Here is an 18007-nt window from a genome sequence, read left to right as displayed (position 1 = left end):
CATGCCTCTTTGTCCTCTTGCTCTGCTTAAGATAGTAAGAAGGTTTACAACACCAGGTTAAAGTCCAACAGGTTTGTTTCGATGTCACGAGCTTTCCGAGCGCTGCTCCTTCCTCAAGTGAACACCTGAGGAAGGAGCAGCGCTCCTAAAGCTGGTGACATCGAAACAAACCTGTTGGACTTTAACCTGGTGTTGTAAAATTTCTTACTGTGCTCACCCCAGTCCAACGCCGGCATCTCCACATCATCTGCTTAAGATGCAATAGTTTATCCTAGGTTATTGAATAGGTATTTCATGCTCCAATGTTCTACTCCTGTTTTGGACAGAATATACATAAACCCGCTGTATACCGGGAATGTACCGAGTGTCCAGCGGCCAATGAACATAGGAGCATATGTTGATTAGATAAACCAAAATAGGGCATATATATTATCCGATATATCATATACCTATCCACCCATTCGAATTGTCTATCTCTATATAACTGCCCGTCCGTCGCTCCATTTATTCATCTGTCCATCCATCCATCCATCCATCCATCTGTCTGTCTATCTGTATCGATCTATGTCACTATCTATCAATTCAGCTGTCATTCTGCTCTGCCAGAAAGAAACGAAGAAAGAAAGAAAGAGAGAAAGAAAGAGCGACTGAAAATGCAAAAAAAGGATGAAAGCAAAGAGCGAGGGAGCAGTAAATAAATAAAGACAGAAAGAAGTTTTTGTATCGAACTCTGCTAACTGTTGTGATATGAGAAACATAATTAAAGAAAGAACATCACACGCAACCTAAAATAAGACGTATTGTTAATTTGAGATTATTGATCTAATTGCTGCAGGTTTTTACATACCCGGAACACCAACTGCAGCTAAGACGGGAAAGTAAATCTTCTGAATATCGGCAATTGCCCATAGAATCTTGAGCTTGGTCAAAAAACTGAGAGACATTATCCTCACTTCGATGAGAGTAGATGGTTCAAAATGTCTCCATGACGTTGCGAACGATGCTCACTGATACATTTACAAGATTTGTGCTAATTATAGGAGAGCGGATTCAACCAGTTGGAAAATCATATCCCAAGCTGCCTCGGCTTAATTGCAATCAGAAACCAAACAGAGAGAGAGAGAAAGAAAGAAAGAAACAAAGGAAGAAAGAAAGGAAGGAAGGAAGAAAGGAAGGAACGAGGCAAGGAAGGAGAAAAGGCAGGAAGAAAGGAAGGAAGGAGGAAAGGAATGAAGAAAGGAATGAAGAAAGGAAGAAAGAAAGGAAGAAAGAAAGGAAGGAGAAAAGGAAGGAGAAAAGGAAGGAGAAAAGGAAGAAAGGGAGGAACGAAGGAGAAAAGGAAGTAGAACAGGAAGGAAGAAAGGAAGGAAGAAAGGAAGAAAGAAAGGAAGAAAGAAAGGAAGGAAGGAATAAAGGAAGGAGAAAAGGAAGGAAGAAAGAAAGAAAGAAAAGAAGAAAGAAAGAAAAGAAGAAAGGAAGAAAGGAAGGAAGGAAGAAAGAAAGGAAGGAGAAAACGAATGAGAAAAGGAAGGAGGAAAGGAACGAAGAAAGGAAGGAAGAAAGGAAGGAAGAAAGGAATGAAGAGAGAAAGGTAGAAAGAAAGGAAGAAAGAGAGGAAGAAAGAAAGGAACAAAGAAAGAAAGGAAGGAAGAAAGGAAGGAAGAAAGGAAGGAAGGAGAAAAGGAAGTAGAAAAGGAAGGAGAAAAGGAAGGAAGAAATGAAGAAAGAAAGGAAGGAAGGAGAAAAGGAAGGAGAAAAGGATGGAAGAAAAAAAGAAAGCAGGAAAGGAAGAAAGGAAGGAGAAAAGGAAGGAAGGAAGAAAGAAAGGAAGAAAGAAAGGAAGAAATAAAGGAAAGAGAAAAGGAAGGAAGAAAGGAAGGAAGGTAGAAAGGAAGGAAGAAAGGAAGGAAGAAAGGAAGAAATGAAGTAAGAATTAAAGGAAGGAAGAAAGGAAAGAAGGAAGAAAGAAAGAAAGGAAGGAAGGAAGAACCGAAGGAAGAAAGAAAGGAAGAAAGAAAGGAAGGAGAAAAGGAAGGAAGGTATAAAGGAAGGAAGGAAGGAAGAAGGGAAGGAAGGAAGAAGGGAAGGACGGAAGAAAGGAAGGACGGAAGGAAGGAAGGAAGGAAGAAAGTAAGGAAGGAAGAAGGGAAGGGAGAAAGGAAGGAAGAAAGGAAGGAAGGAAAGAAAGAAAGGAAGAAGGAAGGAAAGAAGGAAAGCAGGAAAAAAAGAAAGAAAGAAAGTTGCTTCTTGAATTTGTCCAGTGTGTATTAACATTCTATCGTTCGTTGAGACCTGCTCTGTATTTTCTCTTGTTTTGAATCGATGTTAATAACTTCCATACGAGTCATGTAAAAAACTGAACATCGCCCAAAACTGAAGGTTGTTCAACACGCCATGCTTGATGTGCAGGGCTTTAAAAAAGAAATATATATTTTTTATTATAGTTTTGCAAAGTTTTTCATAATAAATAGTAATAACACAGAAAAATATAGCGAACATTAACATAGTGCAAAAAGAGAATATACAATAGCAATTGACTAGACGTGATCCCACGTGCCTCAGTCTTCCCACACCCTCCCAACGGAGCACTGACCCCCACTCCCCTACGGGTCGCTGCTGCTGCTGACGTTTTAATTTCCCAGAGAAGCCATCGGACGGTATTATTCCCCCGCTCAACAGCAGCAGCTCTGTACACTTGGAAAAATTATTTACACACATAAGTAGGCATCTGTTCGTGTTGTTGTCGTCCCTTGCTTCTTCCAGATGGAGTTCGCTGCCGTTGTCATCTCGTTCCGCTTCTGCGGCCCTCCCGTCTTCCCCATTTTCTCTGTTCCTTTGGACGTTAAGTTTGTCAACGTTTTCCTGCCTCCCCCCTCCCTGGCTCTCCTCTATTCTCCCCTGTGTCTTCCCTCTACCCACCCCCCTCTCCCCGCTCCTGCCACCCCCCCCACCCCGTGTCTCGCCTTTCCTTCCTCTTAGATTCAGCTGTTCCCACTCCCCCTCTCCCGGTCTATCTCTCCCTCTCATGCTTTGGCTACTCTCCCCTGTTTCTTGGCTACCTGGCTATTCTTCTGCTTGTTTGCTGGCCACCAACAGGTCTCGGAACAATTGGGCGACTGGCTCCCACGTTCTGTGGAAGCCCTCGTCTGACCCTCGGATGGCGAATTTGATTTTCTCCATTTGGAGAGATTCTGAGACGTCGGACAGCCAGTCCGCAGCTTTGGGTGGTGCTGCTGACCGCCAGCCGAACAGGATTCCACGGCGGGCGATCAGGGAGGCAAAGGCAAGGGCGTCCGCCCTCCTCCCCAGGAATGGATCTGACTGGTCTGAAACCGCGAAGATCACCACTTGAATGAAAAAATGAAAATCGCATATTGTCACAAGCAGGCTTCAATGAAGTTAATGTGAAAAGCCCCTAGTCGCCACATTGCGGCGCCTGTTCGGGGAGGCTGGTACGGGAATTGAACAGTGCTGCTGGTCTGCTTTAAAAGCCAGCGACTTAGCCCAGTGAGCTACACTTTCGGGCATGGCCCCACCCTCACCCCCACCACCTTGGACATTGCCTCGATTAAGGCTGTCCAGTACTCCACAAGCCTGGGGCAGGACCATAACATGTGACCGTGGTTGGCTGGGCCTCCTTGGCACCGCTCACATCTGTCCTCCACCTCCGGGAAGAACCTACTCATACGGGTTCTTGTTAAGTGGGCTCTATGTACCACTTTTAGTCAGGCTGAGCCTTGCGCACGTGGACGTGGACTTGATCCTATGCAGTGCTTCGCTCCAGAGTCCCCACTCTATTTCGATCCACAGGACCACCTCCCCCTTCATTCTTGTTGCGTCCAGTATGGTGTCGGCCCTCTACCAGTCGGTCATACATGTCACTGCAGTTTCCTTTATCTAGTATGCTTGCGTCCAGTAACTCTTCCAGTAATGTCTATCGTGGTGGTTGTGGGTATGTCTCTGTCTCCTTTCGTAAGGAATATTTTTAACCTGCAGGTACCTTAGCTCGTTCCCCCTGGCTAGCTGGAATTTCTCTGTCAGTTCGCCCAGTGTTGCAATCCTGCCGTCCGTGTATAGGTCCCTGACTGCCAGTGTCCTTCTGTCCTGTCCCCACCTTTTGAAGGTGGCGTCAGTCAGCGCTGACGTGAACCTACGGTTGTGCCAGATGGGAGCTTTACCCGACATTCTGGTCAATCCAAATTGTTGCCGTAGTTGCCTGGAGCTGTGAAGCAATTGTGCTATCCACAATGCTACCGTGCTGCCCACGTGTATCCCTTTCCAGTCATGGGCTAGTTGGATTCCCTAATAGCGGAATTTGAGTCGGGCTTGTTTAAACATCAGTCCCGTTAGGGCTGCCCCACCTACTTGTGGGTGTACCGGGAAGATCTCGCTTTTGCTCATGTTGAGTTTGTAGCCCGAGAAGGCGCCAAACTCTTTCAGGAGCGCGATGATTCCGTCCCTGCTGCTCGGTGGATCCGAAATGTGGGGGAGCAGTTCATCTGCATAGAGTGAGACTCTGTGCTCTCTGCCTCCCCTTCGGATCCCCCTCCAGCTTTCTGCTGCTCTGAGCGTGATTGCTAGTGGTTCGATCGCTAGAGCGAACAGCAGCGGAGACAGTGGGCATCCTTGTCTGGTGCCCCTGTGCAGCTGGAATTATCGGGAGTTGGTATTGTTGGTCCGTACGCTCGAAATGGGGGCGTTGTATAGGAGCTTTACCGAGGAGGTGAACCCTGTTCCAAGCCCGAACCGCTCCAGTACCTCTATGAGATATTTCCATTCGAATCTGTCGAAGGCCTTTTCTGCATCTAGGGAGACGATAACCTCTGGTGTTTTCTTCCTGGAGGGGGTCATTATCACGTTCAGCAGGCGCCTGGTGTTCGAGGTAAGCTGTCTACCTTTGACAAAGATTGATGAGCAGGGATGATGAGTAAATCGAGTCGAGACTGTAATTTTTCAATTTCAGTTTCAACAATATTAAGCAAGTGGTCGTTGATTGAACACAAATTGTCCACATGCACTCGAATCCATTTTTGGAAGCATTCTGAAATTCCGCGTGCAATTTTAACATAACGTGGGCGTTTTCTTCCCTAACTGCGAGGTTGTTCCCACAAGTGAAAGACAGACCTAGGTCGTTCCTCGGCGAGAAAAGACAACTTTGTGCGTGTGGGGTTATGGGTGAAGATTGGAGATTGGCACCAAGTGAATTGCTCATTTGGGGGCCGATGCAGAGAAGTTGAGTCGACTGGATTCCTTCTGCCCTTTAAACATTCAGTCAAATCCCTTATGTATTATTCTCTGTTGCATTGCACCGAGGCACAACTTCAAGATCCCGTGTAAATCGATATTTTAATGACAATCATGAAATTCAAACTTAGAAAGCACTTCCTTTGTATCATCTTCACAGTGATGGGAGACACTTAATAGCCAGACAAAAATCTAAAATTAATCAAGGCGAGTAATTGACAAGATTTGATAGAAATAAATTCATGATTTTGGAGGAAATTATGATACTGTGGACGAATGAAGCGCCAAAAAGGTTGGCTCACACACCTCAAGATATTAAAAGGGACGTGTGAGCAATATTTAGATAATCTTGTAATAATATATCTCGGTTTGGAAACTGCAGATTGTACAGGATTATTGATACAGCCATTTTATCATTTAGGAAACATAGAAGTCGTAATTAGTATGCTGTAGGCTCAACAGTCCAAGATATGTCGTGGAGAAGTTAATATAGTTTGTTTTAAAGGGCAGAGTAACTGAGGTCTTGGGTAATCAAATGAGCCACTTGGAGAGAGTTGGATGCGATGTACATTTTCCTCCCGCTTTCACACCTCTCTTTCTGGTGCCTGTTGACGGTCCATTCTTAGCCCCTTACAAATCCTCGCCCAAGCATAGGCTTTAACGTGCACCCTGGCAGCTCTCGGCCACAACACATTACGACGTGTCTCAACTCCTCCACTGTTGGTGATTATCAGGTGAAGTATCTGATATGCAACATTGTCTGAGCATAACTGCCCTTCTATTGCATTTTGGGATGATTGAGTCAATTGTCTTTATGCCCCATTCTGAACTTCATTCCATACAATCCATAGAATCCAAAGAATACGTCCAGTGCATAAAGAGGCCATTCGGCCCATCGAGTCTCCACCAATCCCCTGAAAGAGCAACCTACCTGGGCCCAATACCCACCGGAAACCCCGCCCAACCTCGGGACATTTAGGGACAATTTAGAATGGCCAATCCACCGATCTGACTCTATTCCTTCCCAAGTAATGACCTGGCACTTAACCAGAATATTCACAACCTTCGAATCATATTTTACCCCAAACTCAGTTTTAATCATGATTAGGAACACTGGATCACAGAAGCAGAAGTAGGCCATTCGTCCCCTCGAGACTGCACCGCTATTTAAATACATTATGGTCGATTTTCTTTTTCAACGCCAAACACCCACACAATCCTGTTAGCCCTCAATGTCGTTGATCTCTATAAGTCTCTATTAGGGTTTGATTTAGTACAGGGCTAAAGAGCTGGCCTTTGAAGCAGACCACGGCAGGCCAGCTGCACGGTTCAATTCCCGTACCAACATCCCCGAACAGGCACCGGAATGTGGCGACTAGGGGCTTTCACAGTAACTTCATTTGAAGCCTACTTGTGACAATAAGCGATTGACGGGGCTGGTATAGCACACTGGGCTAAATCACTGGCTTTTAAAGCAGACCAAGCAGGCCAGCAGCGCGGTTCAATTCCCGTCCCAGCCTCTGCTTTGACATGCTCAGTGACTGACCTTCTGCAGCTTTCTGGGGGAGCGCATTCCAAAGATTCACCAGTATCTGACGGAAGAAATTCCTCCTCATCTCGGTGCTAAATGGCTTGCCCCTTATCCTGTAACTATGCCCCCCCCCCCACAGGGCTTGGCGTCCCACCCCAACAATCTACCCCCTCGAGCTCTTTATGAATTCGGACACTTCAAAAATATCTCCTCTCGTTCTTCAAAACGTTAAGGAATACAGGTGCAATCTGTCATGTGGGAGTACCTTCAAGAAATGGGTGTTGAGAAATGTACCTTTAAGAAATGGGTGTTTATCAGTGATGTCAGAGTGTGGGTGGAGCTGGGCTGCCTGTCAGCTTTTTACTTTCGTTTCAGGCTGTTTGCTGCAGGGTGTGTTTTAGTTTCGTTTTCCGTGTTGGAGCTGAAGCCAGACAGAGCAGCTGTACTGTTGATCTCTCTGCCATGAAAAGACTATCTCTTGACCATTTGGTGAATTCAGAATTATAAATGTTCTCAGTAGTGAATGTCAACCTCATGTGCTTCTGTTAAAAGGTGTTCCTTTTGTCTTCTGGGTGTTGTTTGGAACGTTATTAAGGATTACTTAGTGTTGTATTCTTTGGGCGTTGTATTTGAATTGATGGTAGCTAAGATGTTCACTGTATGTTTTAAAAAGTTTAACTTGAGTTCATAGAATAAACATTGTTTTAATTTAAAAGTACTGTAAAACTCTGTTTGCACCATACATGTGGAGTGGACCGTGTGCTCCCCATAACCACAATCTATTAAAAGTCGTAGGTCAGGTGAACTCCATGATACACTTTGGGGTTCTCTAAACCCTGGGCCATAACAAATCTGACATAGCTTTCCTCTATAAAAGGGCTAAATGCGAATGTAATTAACCATAGGCCTAGATGGCAAAAGGCTGCTTTCCCCTTTAAGGGGGAGAAGTAACTTTTCATAGATTATCATAGAATTCACAGTGCAGAAGGAGGCTATTCGGCCAATCGAGTCTGCACCTGATGATCACCATACCTTAGATTGTCAATAACATAATACTATTGTCAATAACATCAAACCGCCAGGTGCCACTCCTTATTCAGCTCACCTGCTGGTGAAACAGTCATCAACTCTTTACCCCCAGACTGGATTGTTTCAGTGCGCCTCCTGGTTAGGGCCTCACATTCTACCTTTCGTGACCCTGAGGCTATCAAGAATTGTGCAGTCCATTCCATTACAAGCAGCCCGCCTTGTACATTCTTTGTCCCAGATCTGCTCCTTGTCAAGAAATTCTTTTTGTCGCTCTTAATTTCCAATCTTTCCATTGTTCGGCCTCTCTCTCTTCAATAATCACAAGTGTTGAATAGAGTATGGCGGCAAACTGGTTAAGACAACTCCCGCCAGTTCTTGTTGAAACACTTGACACATACGAGATTCTGCTGTCGTGTGACCAACGTCTTCATATTCTAGGACCACCTTGGAATGTAAAATCACCTCAGCTTCTGTTTTCCATCGCCAATCTTTCCATCTTCTTTTACTCCACCATCAATCGCGAGTGTAAATAATTCGTAGATTTCTTTGTCATTAAGGTTACCCTTCCCTCAGGTTTTATTCTGTTATCTTTCAAATCTGCCATTATCATACATCTTCAAAAATTAATTAACATTTCATCCCTCTGTCCTTGTAAATTCTCACAGCAACTGTACCCCCGCCACCCACCAATTTCCTCTCCGACGTCAATGGACCTTTCTGTACCTCTGAAATTCGTGCTAATTGTCCTGCAGTTGCGTGTTTGAATATCTGCAAACTGGGATCCATCTGACACGGTAACACAATAGCTCTCCTTTTTTATCAAAGTCACAAATGTCACCATTTCTCATTGTGACAGCAGTAATCTATCCAATCCCTCCATTCTCGGCCTATCCATAGCCTATGACTCAACGGGTGACCCCTTATTTTTAAGTAGTGACCCCCTAGTTCTAGATTCTCCCACAAGTGGAAACACCCTCTCCCCATCCACCCTATCATGACCCCGCGGGATCTTAGAAGTTTCAATCAAGTCCTTTAACATCCAACAGATACAAGCCTGGTCTGCCCAACCTTTCCTCATTAGGCAACCCAGGTATCAGTCCGGGAAGGCTTCTCTTAACTGCTTCCAACGCATTTACATCCTTCCTTGAATAAACTGATCGATATTGTACATGATATCCAGATGTGGCTTCACTGTGCTCTGCATAACTAGAGCATAATCTCCCTACTTTTGTGTTCAATTCGCCTCGCAATAAAAGATGACACTACATTAGCTTTCCAAATTTCCTTCTGTATCTTTTGTGATTCATGCACTAAGATACCACTGCATCTCAGAGCTCTGTAATCTTTCACCGTTTAGATAATATGCTTCATCATACCAATATGGCCATTTTCATTGAACTGCATTTGCCAAATCTTTGCCCACTGACTTAATCTGTCTATAACTATTTGGAGCCGTCTTATGCCTTCTTCACAACTCATGTATCTTTGTGTCATCAACAAATTTGGTAACCATCCCATCCATCCCTTCATCGAATTCTTTTATATAAATTGTAAAAAGTGGAGGTCCCAGCCCTGGTCACTGTGGCTGGCCACCCGTTTGATCTTTCCAACCTAAAAAAGACCCATTAAGTCTACTCTCTGCTTCCGGTTCGGCACCCAATCTTCGATCAGTTCTAATCTGTTACCCTCTTTCTAATGAGCTTTAATTCTCCACAATATTCTTTGATGTGGCATTTTCTCAAAGGACTTCTGGAAATCTAAGTCCAGAGAGTCCACGGGTTCCCCTTGATACCGTTGCTTCCTCAAGTAACTAAAATAAGTTGGATATGCACGATTTCGTCAAACCATGTTGAACCTGCCTGATTACCCTGAACGTCCGGTATATCTCCTTTAATAATACCTCCTAACATTGTTCCTGTGACAGGTGTTAAGCTAACTGGCTGGTAATTTCCCACTTTGTCTTCCCCCCCTTTTTCAATATTGGAGCTCCATTTGCAATCTTCCAAGCTGATGGAACATTTCCAGAAAATAGATAGATTTGGGAAATTTAAACCAATGACGACTTACATCACCAGCCATTTGTTACAAGACCCCAGGATGAATTCCATCGGGACCCGATCATTTGACAATCTGCAGTTCCAGAAATATCACCCCATCAGCCTCACTTGCCTGGTGAGTGTACTCTTCCTGCGTTCCTCCGTTGCTTCCATTTCCTGATTTGTAACTGCTTCCGCTGTGCTGCTTATATCCTCTATAGCGAATACTGATGCTAGGTACCTGTTCAATTCACCTGCCATCTCCTTGTTTCCATTATCAAATCTCCAGATTCACCTTATTTTGGAGCAACGCTCACTTTCTATTTTCAAAGATATTTATGGAAAATCCCAGTATGGTTATATACATATGGCTAGCTTTCACTCGCACACTAATTATCCTCTCTGTGTTAATCTTAAGTCACCATTTGTTGTTCCTTATATTCTGTCCAATCTTTTGACATTCCACCTGTCTTTGCTGGGTTATATAATCTTTGCTTTAAGTTTGACACTATCTTTAACCTTTATAGTTGATCACGGATGGTGTTTCCATCCCCTGGTCTTTTTCTTACTCATTATAATGTATCTAGCCTGTGCCATGTGACATATCGCCTTAAATATCTGCCGCTACATCTCTTTGACCTATCACTGAATATAATTCGCGAATTCACTTTTGCCAATTCTGCTTTCATGAGGCAACACGGTAGCACAAGTGGTTCGCACCGTGGCTTCACAGCACCAGGGTCCCAGGTTCGATTCCCCGTTTGGTCACTGTCTGAGTGAGTCTGCACGTTCTCCCCGTGTCTGCATGGGTTTTCTCCGGGTGCTCCGGTTTCATCCCACAGTCCAAAGATGTGCAGGTTAGGTGGATTGGCCATGCTAAATTGCCCTGAGAGTCCAAAAAAAGGCGAGGAGGGGTAATTGGGTTACGGGGATAGGGTGAAACTGAGGGCTTAAATGGGTCTGTGCAGACTTGATGGCCCGAATGGCCTCCTTCTGCACTGTATGTTCTATGTGCTGCCTCACGGCGCAGAGGTCCCAGGTTCGATCCCGGCTCTGGGTCACTGTCCGTGTGGAGTTTGCACATTCTCCCCGTGTCTGCGTGGGTTTCGCCCCCACAACCCAAAGATGTGCAGGCTAGGTGGATTGGCCACGCTAAATTGCCCCTTAATTGGAAAAAATGAATTGGGTACTCTAAAGTTATTTTTTTAAAAGCCAAAACATCTCTGCTTTCCTGCCCTCACAAATGTCCTCATTTAAATTGAAAAAAACATAGTCTTTTACCCACTTCTCCCTCCCTCATAGTGAATGTGAATTTCAATCCTATAATGTTCACTGGTACGGAGTGTTGCCTCTGCTATGAGATCATTAACTAACCCTATTTTGTTGCACAAAATATAGCTTGCCCTTGGATCTTTTCCCCAGGACATTCTGCTCTCAGAAAATGTCTAGAAAACATGATATGAGCTCCTCACCGAGACTATCTTTGTCAATTTGAATTTTCCCAGTCAATATGTAGATTGGAATCTCCCATGAATACCGTTGTGCATTGGCGAGTTTCGGCACGTCATGCTTGATCGTTGAAACGGCATGATGCATCGCTGATTGTGTGAGTGAACGTTCAAGGGAGGGTGTCAGTCAGAAAGTCTGCCTTTTCCAGGACGGTGCCAATGTCATTGGAACTGTTTAAGTTTATCCAGGCAAATAAATGGTGGAAAGGCTTTGAGATATGGGCTGGATTCTCCAAAAATGTGGCTATGTCCGGCGTAAAGACGCTGGCCTTTCACACTTGACTTACCTTCACAAAGTCAAGAGCGATTCTGCGACCCTTAGTGTCCAAAATTGGCCTTAATGTTGGGTGGGGTTACTGGGTTATGGGTATAGGGTGGAGGTGTTGACCTTGGGTAGGGTGCTCTTTCCAAGGGCTGGTGCAGACTCGACGGGCCGAATGGCCTCCTTCTGCACTGTAAATTCTATGATAATTCTATGCCCTGCATGGGGCCAGCAGGCCCCCCCGGGGAGCTGCTCCTAGATCTGGCTGAGGAAATGGCTCTCGCACGTCTGGTCGGGTGTCAGCGCGTGTGCACGGCATTGGCCTGAAGCCATGGTGGTCTCGGACCGCGGACCGACATCGACGATGTAGCCCCCCCCCCACCCCCCCCCCCCCCCCGGCTCTGCGCGATGGCGCACGCGCGCGGATCGGAGACGGCCAATCGCTGCCACCCAAAGTTCTCGACCGGCGATACATGCTTCGAACCACGCCGTCGGGAACTCTGCCAGTTTTGCCCAGAGGATCAACGGGGGTGGCTCTGTTATTGCCCCCCCCCCCCAAGCCGCGCCCCGTGACCCGTGTGTGGGTGATTAGGAATGATCATGGTGGCAAGATGAACCAGTGTTCATGAAATCAAAATGGCATCAAGAACATTAGGACAGCGCCATATCATCCGCCGTCCAACGCTTTGGGAGGTAGTGAGAAATGCAGACCTTCAAAAACTGCATCTGGTAGCATCGTGAGAAACAAGGTAGGCACTATTCCTATTTGATTCCAGAACCACTCCCTATAACATGACAGGAGTCACCCTGTCAGATCTTTGATGGGACAATGTCTGTGCCCCAAGCTATGATCATTGTTTCCAGATTAGGCAGGGAAGGTGGAGTCGCAACAGGTAAATCCAATTAGAAGTCGCTATGCCGTAAGATCTGAGAGGGTGTTCCGGGCTGGTGGCACAATCTGTCTCCAGAATTTCAGAGATGGCGCCAGGAATGACATCAAAAAACAAACGTGGCCTGTATTCGACAAAGTTGAAATCCCAAGACAAAGTTCTAAAAGAGCACCTGGATCACCTCAGAGGGAGGGCGCCTGCTCCATTGAGAGTCCATCTCCGACCCCAAAGGGGCCCCTGGCACACGGCTACCAGCAGTAGAGGATCCTCTGCCGATCTCCACCAATTGTTAGGACTTGGTTCAAAATGAAGGCCAAGGAATTGGGGGTTCCAGTTAGGGAGTTCGTCGGCAGTTAGGAATAAAAATGCAATGAATGCAGTAAGGTCGAGAGGGTGAGAGCACAAAAGCAGGGACGTACGTCTGAGGCAGCATAAGGCTCTGGTCAGGGCCCATTTGAAGTATTGTGAGCAATTGTGTGCCCCGTATCTAAGGGAGGATGTGCTGGCCTTGGAAACGGTCCGGAGGATGTTCACATAAATGATCCCTGGAATGAAGAGCTTGTGGCATGAGGAACGGTTGAGGACTCTGGGTCTGTACGCGTTCGAGTTTCGAGGGATGAGCGGGCATCGTATTGAAACTTATGGTATACTGCGAGGCCTGGATAGACGTGGAGCGGATGTTTCCACTTGTAGGAAAAACTAAAATCCGAGGGCACAGCCCCAGCTCTATGATTCTTTAAAACACAGATGAGGAGGAATTTCTTCAGCCAGTGGGTGGTGAATCTGTGGAACTCTTTGCCGCAGAAGACTGTGGAGGTCAAATCACTGAGTGTCTTTCAGACAGAGATAGATAGGTTCTGGATTAATTCGGGGATCAGAGGTTATGGGGAGAAGGTAGGAGAATGGCATGAGAAACATATCAGCCATGATTGAATGGCGGAGAAAGCTCAATGGGCCGAATGGCCTAATCATGCTCCTGTGTTCCCTCGATTGCCATAACCGAAGCAGCACCACCATCGATAACCCTTACGTGCTCCCTGTGGAAGTGAAGATCGCCGATCCACTTCACCCCTTCCGATCCGACTCCGTCTGCCACAGACTTGATGTCCAGTTTGAAGAGACTTCCGTTCCGTTAAAGCATTGATGATGGAACGGACTTGAGGGGGTGGGGCAAGTATGTCATAAAGACCACGAACGCCACAGGGATGATTGTCAGACATCCCCGTGGGATTTGTGGAATTCGAGTTCCCTTTTTGAGCGGACGGATGCTTCCCCAATCGGAACTATTCTTCAGGAACTTCAGTCCTGAAGCCCAGGCCTGGAGTGGCATTCGAGCAAGACCCCCGTCTGGGGCTCAGGCATTGTGCACCATGGCTGTGCCTATTCTAGTTGTCTTAATAAGCTTCAGTTTGCACGGAGCTTGGCCTTGGCAGAGTTACCACACACTGCTATCTCTATGAGGGAAGCCACAACATGTAGTGCTGGACGAAGTAATCGAGCTGGTGCTGGCCAGTGAGCAAGAGTCAGTGTGGGTAGTGTAGCTGGATATTCCCAATCCCAAATTGTTGCAGCACTTTACACTGGGAACCAGATCAAGGAAACAACTTTAGGCCAGTCGCTGTTTTCAGAAATTGTAGACAGATTGAATTTAATTGTTCTATTCCCTGCTCCAATTGGATCTGCTGAATGAAGATGTCAAATTAGGGATATCTATGGTGACATGTGAGAGTACCTTTAAGAAAAGGGTGTTTATAAATTGGTGTGTATATAAATATCTGTAGTGAGAGTACCTTTAAGAAATGGGTGTTTATAAATGGGTGTGTATATAAATATCTGTAATGAGAGTACCTTTAAGAAATGGGTGTTTACTACTGCAGTGACGTCAGAGAGTGGGTGGAGCTGGGCTGTCTGTCAGCTTTTTACTTTCGCTTTAGGCTGGCACATAACAATGGGGATAAAGAAGCGATTCTCAAGGCCAATGAAACCAATGCATCAGCAGAGTGTGGAAAGGGAACTTTGGCTGCTCAGGGAGATAGTTCGGTAAACAGATTGCAATAAGTGAGGAGGCAGAGAAAGCAGTCTGTTCAAAATATGCAACCAGACAGTGATTAGAAATTCGATAAAAACGAGTGCCCTTTGTTGAGACCATCGCTGTCCAATATGGAAAACAGCTGCGGGAATGAGGGGGAGATCTAGGGGATTCTCCGTCCCCCCAGCCACGCGTTTCTCAGCTGCGCGCCATTCGCTGGTGTAGGGAATTTCTCTTCCCGCCGCTTGTCAGTGGGATTTCGCATTGAAGTCACCCCCACGCCACAGGGAATCCCGTGGGCGGGATGCACTGGCAGCGGGAAAGGAGAATCCCGACTGCCGGAGAATCCCAGCCAGCCGCTCGAGTCCATGTGGCCCTTCTGCAGAACTGAAAAGGGGAGAGTCACGTGAAGAATTCTCTAATTGGAGAGGGAAGTGAGGCCGAATGGAAGGTCAGGGATGTTGGAGCTGAGGAGGGATTGAGACAGAGCCCATGGGCATTGGACACATGGGGTGTTCCTGATGCCTTGAAGGACTATCGAGTGTTAATAGTGGCACAATGGGAAGAGAGTAGAGTCTGGTACTGGGGGAGCAAAGGCCAGAGCTCAGTGGGAGCAAAGCAGAACAACAAGGGACTGGTGGTCCAAGGGGGATGAGTGGAGTTTTGTTGGGGTAATCCAAAGGGACATCAAGACAAAGCACAAAGGTGTATGTGGAGCGGGGGGGGGGGAGACACTCTCATGTTGTTCAATTCAAATGTTGAGTCCAGAAGATTGAATCGGAAGATGGTAAAATATGCCAAGGTCACTGCACTTAACTGAGAACTGCGATTAATGCAATGCTGCCTACTCTACAACATGACTACATATAGATGTTAAATAACATCCTGCCTGCTGTGCTCTTTTGGAGAGCAGTTTCTCTTGGTCAATTTCATTGATGAAATAGAGAGCGCAGAGGAAAGGAACAGGCTGTGAATTTCTCAAGCAAAATCAAAATAAAGTGGAAGTTATCATTTCGAGTCTAAAGAGAGGGGCGATAAACCTATATTCATCTAGCAGCCCAAGCACCATCTGTGAAAATAGCACCGCAGGGACTGCAGGGAGTGTTGGATGTTGGGAATAACATTGTCGTTCAAATGAATCATGTTCCCTTTCTGTTACTTTATTGAAGCTGTTTTATGATTTGTGCTTCTGTGGGCGCGGGCAGTCTCGATAGATTTTGACATCGATAGTGCGTCCTCTTGTATTGTTAAGGAAATGTTGAATTCTGTGGAATGTTTATTGGGATTGGAGAATTTTGTGTGAATGAATGCAGGTGCAGCGTGTAGATTGTCCCTCGGGTAATTTCCTGATTGGAAACTCAAATGTTGGGAAAGTCATTGAGTGAAAGTTGTTTGACGTCACCTGTTTGTTCAGTGACTGTAAATAATCCAAGCCAGCGTGGGACCCGATTTACTGACCTGCTAAATTTCCCCTCCAATAAATAAAAGGACATTTTTATAATATGCCAAATGGAGAATTGCTCCCGGCATCCAAACAGAACATCACATTTCGGATTCCTGGAAGACAGTGAAAAGAAAACATGTCTCTTGGGTTTCTGCTAACACTCAAGATCTTATGGGCACTTTATCACACACAGAAGATTTACTATCCGATTTTAGCTGTGGTTGGTGTCCCTGGTAAGTTACCAGTCAGGGCCAGTTATTCAAGCACTTGAGTATGAAAACATACGGCATCTTATTGCACGGGCCTAGCTCGTTATTTTATCATTTTTCACCAGTTAAAATATTGGCAATTCAACTTGTATCCTTGTCTATAATATCCAGTTGGATGCACAGGCGCTGTAAACCATGGGATATAGACGATTTTTTCCTTGCTCCCTTCTTATCTGCTCTTTCGTTCTCTCTGTCCTTCTTTCCTCCATTCATTCTCACTTTCTGTCGATCTCACCCGCTTTCTTTCTATCTCTATTTCTATATTTGCTTTTTGTGTGCACTCGCTAGAGCCCTATGGACCAATAATAAGCATTCGTGTTTATTGGCAACAGATAAATATTGCTTCGCCGTTGGTGATAGTTGCTAATTGAGTGGAAACAATCTATTTGGATATCAAGCTGATTTGAAACTGCAGTACGAGGCTTGTCACTGGTACATTATAATGTCAGATAATGTAATATATTCCCTGTAAATACTGAGCCAGAGAAACGGGATGAGAAGTTGTTACTCTTTTAGTCCGCAGGTTGGAGTTGGCGAATTCCTTGCACGATTTCAGCACTTCCAGACTTTCAGTTATACCTTCCTCAGGAACCGCTCGCGTTTTCTTTACGGATAGTAGGGAATTCTACGGTTGAACTGCAGCTTATGAAGATGTTTAGAATTCGGTACATTGTAGGTTTTAACTTCCATTAATTGGTTTAGTCATGACCTTTAAAGTTGCTTGCAGCTGTTCAACGAGAACGTGAACTTTGATATATTGTGCAGCAGTGCTTAATACCTTGATGAAATGGCCATCGTCAATCAGAAAATCAACTGGCTGACTATCACAGTTTTTCGCATCGTTAATGATCCAATTCGGTCTCTCGCAAGATAATTTCACCTCCTCAGCTCGGCACTTCAATGCACGTACGCCTCAACAACTAGTGCAGTGAAATTGAAACTCGGAATAGTCCCTCATTTTCTCTTTCCCCGGATTATATGTAAATGTGATCAATGTCAATTCAGGAGGCGAATGGAAAAGTGGACATTTTCAGAGTGGCTGGGCTCTGACGGTGTGGAAGGGAAGTTATAACGACACACTCTGTTCATTCGACCTAATTCAGCTTTCGCTCAAAGCAAGAAGTAGTATGGAAGGGGGTACGGCACAGAATCACCAGAATTACACCATGGCTCAAATGATTAAATTGTGAAGACAGGTTTCATGCACGAGTGTTAAGTTCCCATCAATATTGAAGATGTAAATATTATCAGTTGTTTGAAATCAGTTGTTTGAACGCACATGAATTATTTCTTCTGCCAAACATACCTGAATCAAAACTGCGGCTGCGTGGTTTAGGGGGTTCAGGGAATCACTTGTTACAGCTAGAAGTTTGGACCCATCTGCCCTCATAATCCTTTAGCGACTAGGTGGATAGACAATTTAAAAAAGGGTATTTGATGAGCGTGACTTTTAAGGATGCAAAGCACCTAAATTGAGTTAAGTTACAAATCAGACAAATTCGATTTGATCATTGGAGAATTTCCAAGGTGTTGAAAGGCCAAACACTGCCCGTAAATAAATGGCTTTCCAAAATCCTGAGTGACTGCTTAGGTATTAATTCACAATTAATTTTCATGCTTTAACTCTGTTTCATTTGATTTTGTTGAACCAATTATTCCTTCATTCATTGCTGGTCACGGAATAAACTTCCTACCTAGAATGGTCTGTTTCCAAAAACAAAACTCAATTCAAACGCTGGGTACAAACTCAAGCTCCCTATTTTTT

This window comes from Scyliorhinus torazame, chromosome 31, assembly GCF_047496885.1.
Source record: "Scyliorhinus torazame isolate Kashiwa2021f chromosome 31, sScyTor2.1, whole genome shotgun sequence".
Taxonomy (NCBI): domain Eukaryota; kingdom Metazoa; phylum Chordata; class Chondrichthyes; order Carcharhiniformes; family Scyliorhinidae; genus Scyliorhinus; species Scyliorhinus torazame.
The sequence above is the reverse complement of the archived record's forward strand: the minus strand, read 5'-3'. Positions refer to the sequence as shown.